This window comes from Talpa occidentalis, unplaced genomic scaffold, assembly GCF_014898055.3.
Source record: "Talpa occidentalis isolate TD23 unplaced genomic scaffold, MPIMG_talOcc4v2.1, whole genome shotgun sequence".
NCBI classification, from domain to species: domain Eukaryota; kingdom Metazoa; phylum Chordata; class Mammalia; order Eulipotyphla; family Talpidae; genus Talpa; species Talpa occidentalis.
Window position 1 is genome coordinate 26,846,197 of NW_026555331.1, and position 9,283 is coordinate 26,855,479.

At 36.2% G+C, this 9,283-nt stretch overlaps 1 protein-coding gene and 1 pseudogene across 4 annotated transcripts in view; one reads left to right on the top strand and one right to left on the bottom strand.

The window, feature by feature from the left end:
* ZFPM2 (zinc finger protein, FOG family member 2) overlaps positions 1-9,283 on the bottom strand; it is a 450,746-nt gene that overhangs the window by 56,844 nt on the left and 384,619 nt on the right. The window lies entirely within an intron of this gene.
* LOC119249489 (60S ribosomal protein L12-like) lies at positions 5,627-6,187 on the top strand (annotated as a pseudogene).

The window sequence follows — 9,283 nt, forward strand, 5'->3', positions numbered from 1 at the left end:
ATTAAATGTACTTAAAAGAATGAAGTATAATATGCTCATTCATGTTTTATGGCAGACACAAAAGTAACTTAAAGGAAGAGTGTTGGTTGTTTAGTCTCTGTTTCAACACATAAATTTCTATATAAAGCACTGGAATCGGATCATTAGAGACAAAGCACTGGAATCAGATCATCAGTGCCTGCTTCGTTAAGAGGTTCACTGCTTGAACAAAGGGAGTTGAGTAGACCCCAGAAATCTGAGTGCTTTAGACAAGACTACCTTTTTCTACTTTCATTTCACCCTTAGGGAAATGAAGTGACGAGCACCTTGCATGTTCCTGGCCAGCCCCACACTATTCCTCACCAACAATCACAGCCTCACTAACATTCTCAGACTTCTGATATAATCAGAACTAATCTTATTATGAAGTTTACCTCCTTTTTATCAGTCATTCCTAGGAGTCCAGCTCTACAGCCTGACTGACATCTTCTCTTTCACCCTTCACTAACCTCTTCTATGAGCATACATTTTGCCTCCTTGCTCTTTCTCTCTCTAGTGGTAGCTGATTTCATTCCCATGAACTGCATGTCACTTGCCCCATGGGTGAAATAGTTGCCTTACTCCTCATGCACATTGCTCTCCTCCTCTGCTCTAAGACCCAATCTCATTATCATACGATTACTGCTTGTCTTAGTCTTATTTTTTTGAATTTATTTTTTTAATTTTTATACTCCCATACAATTGCAACCCCCAGATTTTGACCCCTATCCCTCCTTTCCCCGCCCCCCTAAAGTGTGTCTCTGGTTCATAGTTGTTTGTTGATTTTGATTTTTTACTTTCTTATAGTTATTCTTTTTCCTGGTCCCTTGGTCTTTTAGGGACTTTCAGGTTATTTGTCATCATTTCTTAGCTCTTCACCTTCGCCTATACTGCTCTTGATTTAATACTGTTGATTGCAAAATCACAACATCCAGGTAGACGATCATATGGTCACTCAGTTTCTTAACCTTCTCTCATCCAATGATCCTATGATCTTGCTCTCTGCCCTACCTCCAAATTCTCATTTTCTAGGTAGTTTTATTGCCAATTATTTTGACCTTCCATGTATAATTTCATATCTGAGCATTCCATTGCAAAACCAAAGCTCCAATTATTCTGATTCACTCAATCTAGAACTTTCTTTCCAACATCAACTTCACCAGCACCCAAAGCTAATACTGCCATATTTTTCTTATTGTCCTTCATTCCCTCATTTCCTTACTTCCCTGCTTACCCAAATTAAGCACTATGTCCATCATGATAAATCTTTTCTTGCCAATATTCTCTTTTATCTTGGCCCCTCATTTTATTGGATTAGTTTGACAAAACATGATGCTCTTCAATTCACCTCTTACTATCTACTCTGCATTTACACCTACCAATAGACTTGCTAAAGCAGCACACATTTTAAATTCATGACCAATAACAGTTCTATAGTCACACTGTATATTTTTTCTAGTCCATTTGCTCTCTAACATCCATTCTCTATGGTCTCTCAACTTTGATTCCTTATTTACTAAAAAAATTGTAGTGAACAAGAGAACTTTATTTCCAGCTCCACATCAACCCAAGCATATATACTTGTGTTCATATACTCTGCCCTCATGTCTATTATTGTATACACCCAAAGCAATATTGCTACCTTTCTTACTGTCCTTATTGAAGGTTATTTAAGGTTGCCCCCTTTTCCTCCCCAAGAGGTGGCTGCTAGATGCTCCCTCTCTCCTTGCAAATATCCATTTTTCAGTCTCAACTGATCGTCCCCATAAGCATGAAAACACACCATAATTTCTTCAACCTAAACAATAAAAACAAAATAAAAACACTCTAATTATGTATCTACTTTCATTTAAAACAAAGCCCCCTGCCTCCCTGATGGCACAAGGGGTTAAGTCTCAGTACTATGAAGCTATCCGCAGCCACTGGAGCATGAGTTTGATCCTTGGCCAGGGAGCTGACCCACATGGGGCAGCAGACCTTTCCTGTCTTGCCCGCTGCTCCCCTCAGCAGTGTATTTCAGTCAATTAGGCTATTCTGCTCCCCACTCGGTGTCTGGTGAATCTTCTTACCACCCCACACCTCTGGCCTACCCCCCCAGCTCTTCTATGCAAAAATAAATAAATCTTAAAAAAATTGAAAGTAAAACAAGACACCCTAAGCAGATATGTCTGCTTGCTATTGCAATCAGGCTTTCCAGTAGGTACTCACAACCTCATCTATAAGGAAACTGATCTTATTAATATCACAAAGACATTGCTATATCAAAAGTTTATTTCTTGGCACTCATCTTACTTGAATATTAGAAAAAGTGAAACAGTTTCTCCTCGAAATACAATCTTCTTTTAGTTTCCACCTAGTACACTCTCCTGGTATTCTTTCCACTTCACGGATTGTTCCTCAGTTTCCTTTGCTATATCTTCTGGCTTCATACAAGGCTTCATTCACCCTGGTTTCATGGAATGAGGCAAAACACTCCTACCTCCGCCAGGGAGATTGTTGCCTAAAATAGATGCATTGTTAGCTCCTTATTTTTTAGACTATATCAAAAATCCCCTTCCCAAATGAGGGCCTCTCTCACAATCTTATTTTAAATTTTTATCCGCCTTATTGTATTCCATGGCACATTTTAGCATTAAAAAAAGTACATTTTGTATAATTATTCATTTCCCCTGTTGGAATATAAGCTCCTAAAGGATGAGAGCTCGCTGATATATTTGACACCTAGGACAACATGTGGCACATAGTAGGTTTGTAGTAACTATTTATTGAATAGATGAACAAAGAGGCCAATATTCAATGTTTTACTGCAGCTCTTATGCTCTATAAGAAAATCGTTTTCCATTTTCCATGACTCTAAAATAATTATATTTATACATTAGTGTGCTGGACTTCCCTGGCATTTTAATAATACAGAAGAGCATACCCATAATTAAAGCTAATTTTATTATTTTTACAATGTTATTTGGCTTAAGGGTATATTCCTGTGTAATCAAAATAATTTACCATCACCTTTTTATTGGTTTATTCTTCATATTACATTAGAATAAACACTACTATGTTGGCATTAACCAATATCTCTCATATTTAAATTGGCCAATTCTCTTTGTACCTCTCTTTTCCTTTCTTCTATATTTTAACCTTTATGAGATAGGGAAGAGGATGATAAAAGTATGTTCATGAAATATTTTAATTCTGAAAGAACAGATGTATATAAGGAAAATGGATTTAAATGCTGTAATAGTTGTCATTTCTGAACCCAACTCTGATGGTCTGTGAAGCAGGTAATGAAATTAAAAAGAGCATAAAGATAGAATTTGGGCGGATATCCTTGTTTCAGGATCAATTATTTTGACCTATGTCCATTAGCCAGACTGCTCCAGTATTAAGGCATATTTTCTAGTAATTTTTAGCCAAATGCAATCATTTCTAGGGTTAGGTGAGGATACAGGAAAGAGAAAAGGGGGTGATAAGCAAGCCAATGTGTAGGGAGAAACATACAACCCTCCCGAAAACAGACCTGAGAGCATGACATCCATTGTTTGTATTGATAGTGCTTTCCTTACAATTGCCAACTTTTTTTTCACCAACCTCTAACCTATCATTTCTGAAATATTCCTAAGAAGACTTGAAAGAAGCCGTTAAAAGCATATCTGCCTAGAAGTCCTGTGAAAAGTATACCTGCAAAGTGTTGCTACTTTTTATATAAAAGCAATCAAAGGAATCAACAAGTAACACAGACAAAACTGTTCTTTCAAGAAAAGAAAGCAAAATTACCCAAACTGAATATTTCTATGAAATGGGGTACAGGGAATTCTAGTTCTGTATGCATCCCCCTAATGCTAATGTATTCCTCCCTATACACATGGATATTATGTCAGTTTCAGCTCATGGGAACAACCTAGGTAAATTCTGAACATTAGGAAGAGCAGAAAATATTTCAATGCAATTTGAGCCATTCAAGGACTCACTGTACAAGTGTACAGCTTGCATCAAATAATTGGACAAAAAGGATCACAACCACATTTCATTTACTTGTTATAATCTGTGACTGAGTTAGCTGATCTGTATTCATTACTATGTTTAAAGCCAAAAGTTACTACTTGAACAATCTTTAATGGAACTTCTACTGAAATTTAAGGTATTTCCTCCCACTCTCCCATCCCACCAAACTGATATAAAACAAAAAAGAGAGAGAAAAATTTGAAGCGTATATTGTTATACAAAAGTTTTCTCAAGGGCAATTGAGGTAGTCACTTTACTTCTTAAGGACCTGGCACTTAAAATTTTTATTTCTTTAATATTATCAGTGTGTCTTCTGCCAACAAGCACCTCACTTTCTACTCCAATGTGATCTGGGAAGCCACCTAACAACTTTATATAGATTTTGCTAAATGAAGAGTATATGAACGCAGAGTGAAGATCTCAGGGAATTTTTAAAAAAATAATAGACTGAAATACAAGACCTTTTATAATATCTAAGTTTTTGTTTAAATCAAAATACATATTTGTTTCTATTAAAATGCTCACCCACATTTAAATTTGGTTGCTCTGTTTTCTTATCTTTCCATTTAATAAAAAAGATTAAAATTTTAAAACCATTAATATTTGAGTTCCTTTTACATTTATTCATTCATTTTTATGGAGTTAATGCTGGCTCACACCTCTTTAGATATGTGTCATCACCTACCAACAAGGCACCCATAATCTTTCACCATAATCCACTGAGTCCTTTTCCCTCATCACAAACTTCACCCCCTTTGGTAGCCTCAATTTTTAGTCATATTTCTGGGGATTATTTGGGCTTAGTTTTGTCTGTTATTTTTTTTTTCTCTATATTTTACCTATGAGTGAAATCATCCAATATTTGCTTTCTTTTCCTTCTGACTTATTTTGCTTAGCATAATCCTTTCCAGTTCCATCCATGTTGTTGCAAATGGCAAGATTTCATCTTTTGTTTATAGCTGAGAAGTACTTCACAGCATTTACATATCATATATTCCATAAAAGGCTAATGCCCGAGATCTGCAAATAACTTAAAACAAATAAACCAATAAAAAGTGGGCAGAAGACCAAGTAGCTATTTCTCTAAAGAAGACATATAGATCACCAATAGGCACATAAAAAAGTCTCACCACTAGTTATCATCAGGTATACACAAATCAAAAGCATAATGAGATACCACTGTGTGAGATACCACACCTGTGAGAATGACCCATTATTAAAAAGACCAGAAATAAGTGTTGGTGAGAGTGTGGAGAAAAAGGATCCCTTCTGCACTGTTGGGTGGATGTAACTGGTCCAGCCCTTACAGAAAATAGTAAGGAGTTTTCTCAAAAGATTATAAAAATGGATCTACTATGTATGATCCAACAAGTCCACTCTTTAGTATGTACCTGAAGAACAACAAAAAAAACCACTGTATTCTTATCTTTCTTATTTTCATTTTGACATTAAAATTGCATATATGATATATGTATAGGTAAAACAGTATTGTAATATTAGCTCACAAGAAAACACCTTCCATAATGAAATATTTACATTTAAGTTTTATGTGGAGGACTTTCTGATGAGAGAAGGTCAGGGTACAAGTTTCCTTGGTGGTCTCACATTTGGGTTTATCCAACACCAGCTGTCTCTTACATGCAGTCCAAGTTTGATCCCAATATGATCAAAATCATTATCTGAGGTGAACTGGTAGGGAAATCCTCCTTTGGTGCCTCAAGGTCAGTCCCTGGGTCTGTTTCCAAAAAAAGTTGGTGATGACATTACCAAGGCAACAGATGATTGGAAGGGTAAGGATTACAGTAAAACAGACCATTTAGAATAGACAAGTCCAGGTTGAGGTGTCACCTTCTGTCTCTGTCCTGATTATTAAAGTCCTAAAGGAACCATCCAGAGATGGAAAGTAATAATAACAACAAAATTAGCTGCAGTAGAAACAGCATTTTGGATGAAATTATCGATATTGTTTGACAGATGAGGCATCAGTCTTTGACTAGAGAACTCTCTGGAAACATTAAAGAGGTGTGGGGGACTACCCAGTTTGTGGAATGCAATGTTGATCGCTGCTACCCTCACGATATTATCAGTAACATGAACACCAGTGACATCAATGGGTATGGTAGAATGCCCAGCTAGTGAAGAACTACAAAAGAAAATCTTTCAATAAAAGAACTCGCACCCCACCCCCCACCCCCACCAAAAAAAAAAAAAAGATTTTGGAGGTCATAGTTTCTTCAGGAAATGAAAAGATAATTTGGTAGGGAATCTTCTCAGGTCTGTAATCAAAACTGTAATGTATATAAACCCCCTTGTGTATTATGTCTCAAACTGTCAACCTAAAGAAGTTTAGAGATGAACTTAAATAGGTCCTTGAGTATCTAATATTTCCATGCAAAATCATATGCACACATTTTAGCTGAATAAATTAAGAATCTTGTGTCAAAAACCTTTGAAATTTTTTTTTAAATTTTTTATAGAGGCATTTTTTATTTATTTATTTATTTATTTGTTTGTTTGTTTGTTTGTTTATACAAGCACTGGGTACAGTCAGAAGCGCGGGAGCGTGAGAGAATTCACCAGAGCCAGAGCGGGGAGCAGAGCAGGCAGAAGGACCGAAGTACACTGCTGAGGGGAGCAGAGGGCGGCAGGAGAGGTCTGCGCTCCATGTGGGACCCTCCTCCCGTGGCCGGGGAGCAGCCGGGGAGCAGCCGGGGATTGAGCCGGCGCCACAGAGGCTGCGGGCAGCTTCGCAACCCAGCACTCAACCGCTGCGCCACCGGGGAGACCCAAAAACCTTTGAAATTCTTAATGACCAAATGTATAGACTGTTAATGAATTGATGAAATAATAGTGATTAGATATTATTCAATGTGAAGAATGACTGATATCATATCTGATGCTAATTAAAAATATAAGTGATATTACTCAGAACAATAGCTAAGAATTTGCATTGTATTAGCAGAAAAAATTGTGCACAGACACAGAATTCAAATATTTAGGTAGTGAGGAAGTTGTATTATAAATTACAATATTCTTGTGGAATAGTCTCCCATGTGTAGCCAATCATTGGCAAACTCAATAAATAACCCAAGCATCAATAAATCCTCAAGTGTTTATTAATTTCTTACCCTGCTTCTTGGGGGTCTGTGCAGTGGTGATAATATGACTCATGGATTTGTCTGAACAATTATCAATATGCTTGGCGTTTTATTTCACAGTGTGGAAGTAATGAAAGAAATTAATAAATGCCAACTGCTTACCCTATGTTGTAACTGTTGAAAAAAAATCTTTATTTTTATCTGCTTACTTTTCAAAGAATGCCCAAACTGGCTCTTTATGAAAGTGATATCCATTGGGACTAGTGTTAATATCATAAATTAAGCTGTCTTGAATTATACCAGTGGATCAAGGTTAAATCAATTCATACTGAGACGAATATTAACTTGGCAAATGTTTCTAATGTCTAAAATGCAGAGGTACAGAAGCTTACAGAGGTATCTTTTATTTGCATTCATGTTTATTTGACGGTCTCTACACTCACAGGCTATTAGTTTATTTAGCTCATGGATATATTGGCATCTGCAATGTGATTTGATTTCTACTTAGTTCATTAAAATCTTAACCATCATGGTTAACAAATGTCACTAATTTTGTCTAAGTAGACAAAAAAAAACACTAATGCTTACAAATAAATTGATGCTTAAACATTAATACTTCAAATATCTTTTAATAAAAAGTAAACCAAAATGACATCTCATCTTTAATATTTTATCAATATCAACATTACTTTTGTGTACAAATTAGAAAATTCCCAAGGATTAATCATCTTTCCAGGTGTTTACAGAGATGTCAAACCTTTGAAAAGGAGGTAAGGGCTATATTAGCTTGCTTTCCTTGAAGGTTCTCTTGAGAAGGTTTAACACAGCTTTCTGCATGGTGCTATTCTACTTACTAGATAGATGTATTCAAGGGAGTTTAGAATAATAAAGTACAGAGAAGAACAAAATGCTTGCTTCCTTTCTGCCACACATCTTAAAACTCATACGTCTACCCTAACGATTTTTGGGTGACAATGTATGTTTATGATAAAATAATTGAATTTTTTGTGTCTCTCTACATTTAAATTTAAAAAAAAAAACACATTAAGGTCTGAGGTCTGCCTGATCTACAAAAATTGTACATATTTAATGTAAACACCTAAATTTGTAGGCATATAAACATTTTAGAAATTATTTTCAAACCTTGATCTTGTCTATGTTTGTTTCCCTGATATTATGTATTAATTTAAAATCTTCTAAAAAATAAACAGTATTTTACACACAGGGTATGTCCTAAATAGGTATTTCACATTTTCCTATGTTAGGAAGGCAGCTGCTATTAAAATCAAATTGTAAAGCCTGAGTTATCTTTTTTTATTTTTATGCATACAAGAGCTGGGGTACAGACCAGAGGTGTGGGAGTGGTGGTGAGAGGATTCACCAGAGACAGAGTGGGGATCAGACCAGGCAGACGGACTGAAATACACTGAGGGGAGCAGCGGGTGAGTCAGGAGAGGTCTGCTGCTCCATGTGGGTGGCTCCCTGGCCGGGGATCGAACTTGTGCTGCAGTGGCTGCGGTTAGTTTCATAGGTTGCGTCTTAACCCCTTGTGCCACCAGGGAGGCCCCAAAGCCTGAGTTATTTTTGAAAGTAGAGAGAATCAGGGTTGGAAACATTAAAAATTTAAAAAGACAAAACAACTTCTTTAACATAAAAAAAGCAATTATGAAATACACTGAGTCCAAGTTTCTTTTCATGCAGTGCCATTTCTTTCTTAAAGGACAGAGACTAATATTTTCACCAAATATTGCCGGCAAATCACAAATTCCCTATTCATTTTTTTTCAGTCAGTAACAAATTAATTATAAATCCTGGAGGACAGCTTTCTAAATGTATAAATTTACAAGCTATTTTATCATGCAAAAGGGCATGCTAAGTCATAGTTATTAAACATGTAACGTAAGATTCACAGAAACCTAAGAAGACAACATAAAAGAGGTTCCTGGCTGACCTCAAGCCCAGAAGTGGGGAGATTGGAGTGATTTCCAAAATTAAAACAGGAAGAGGGTCAACATGCATGGACTGTTTTGCTGAGTAGCGCTGCTGAATGAACTTTTAAGCAACAATCTTGTAAGTGTAAAGTCTCTGATTTATTAAATATTGAGAATCCCAGCATAAGAGTCCTCCTGTGTAACTTTTTTTTAGATTTATTTATTTATGCATAC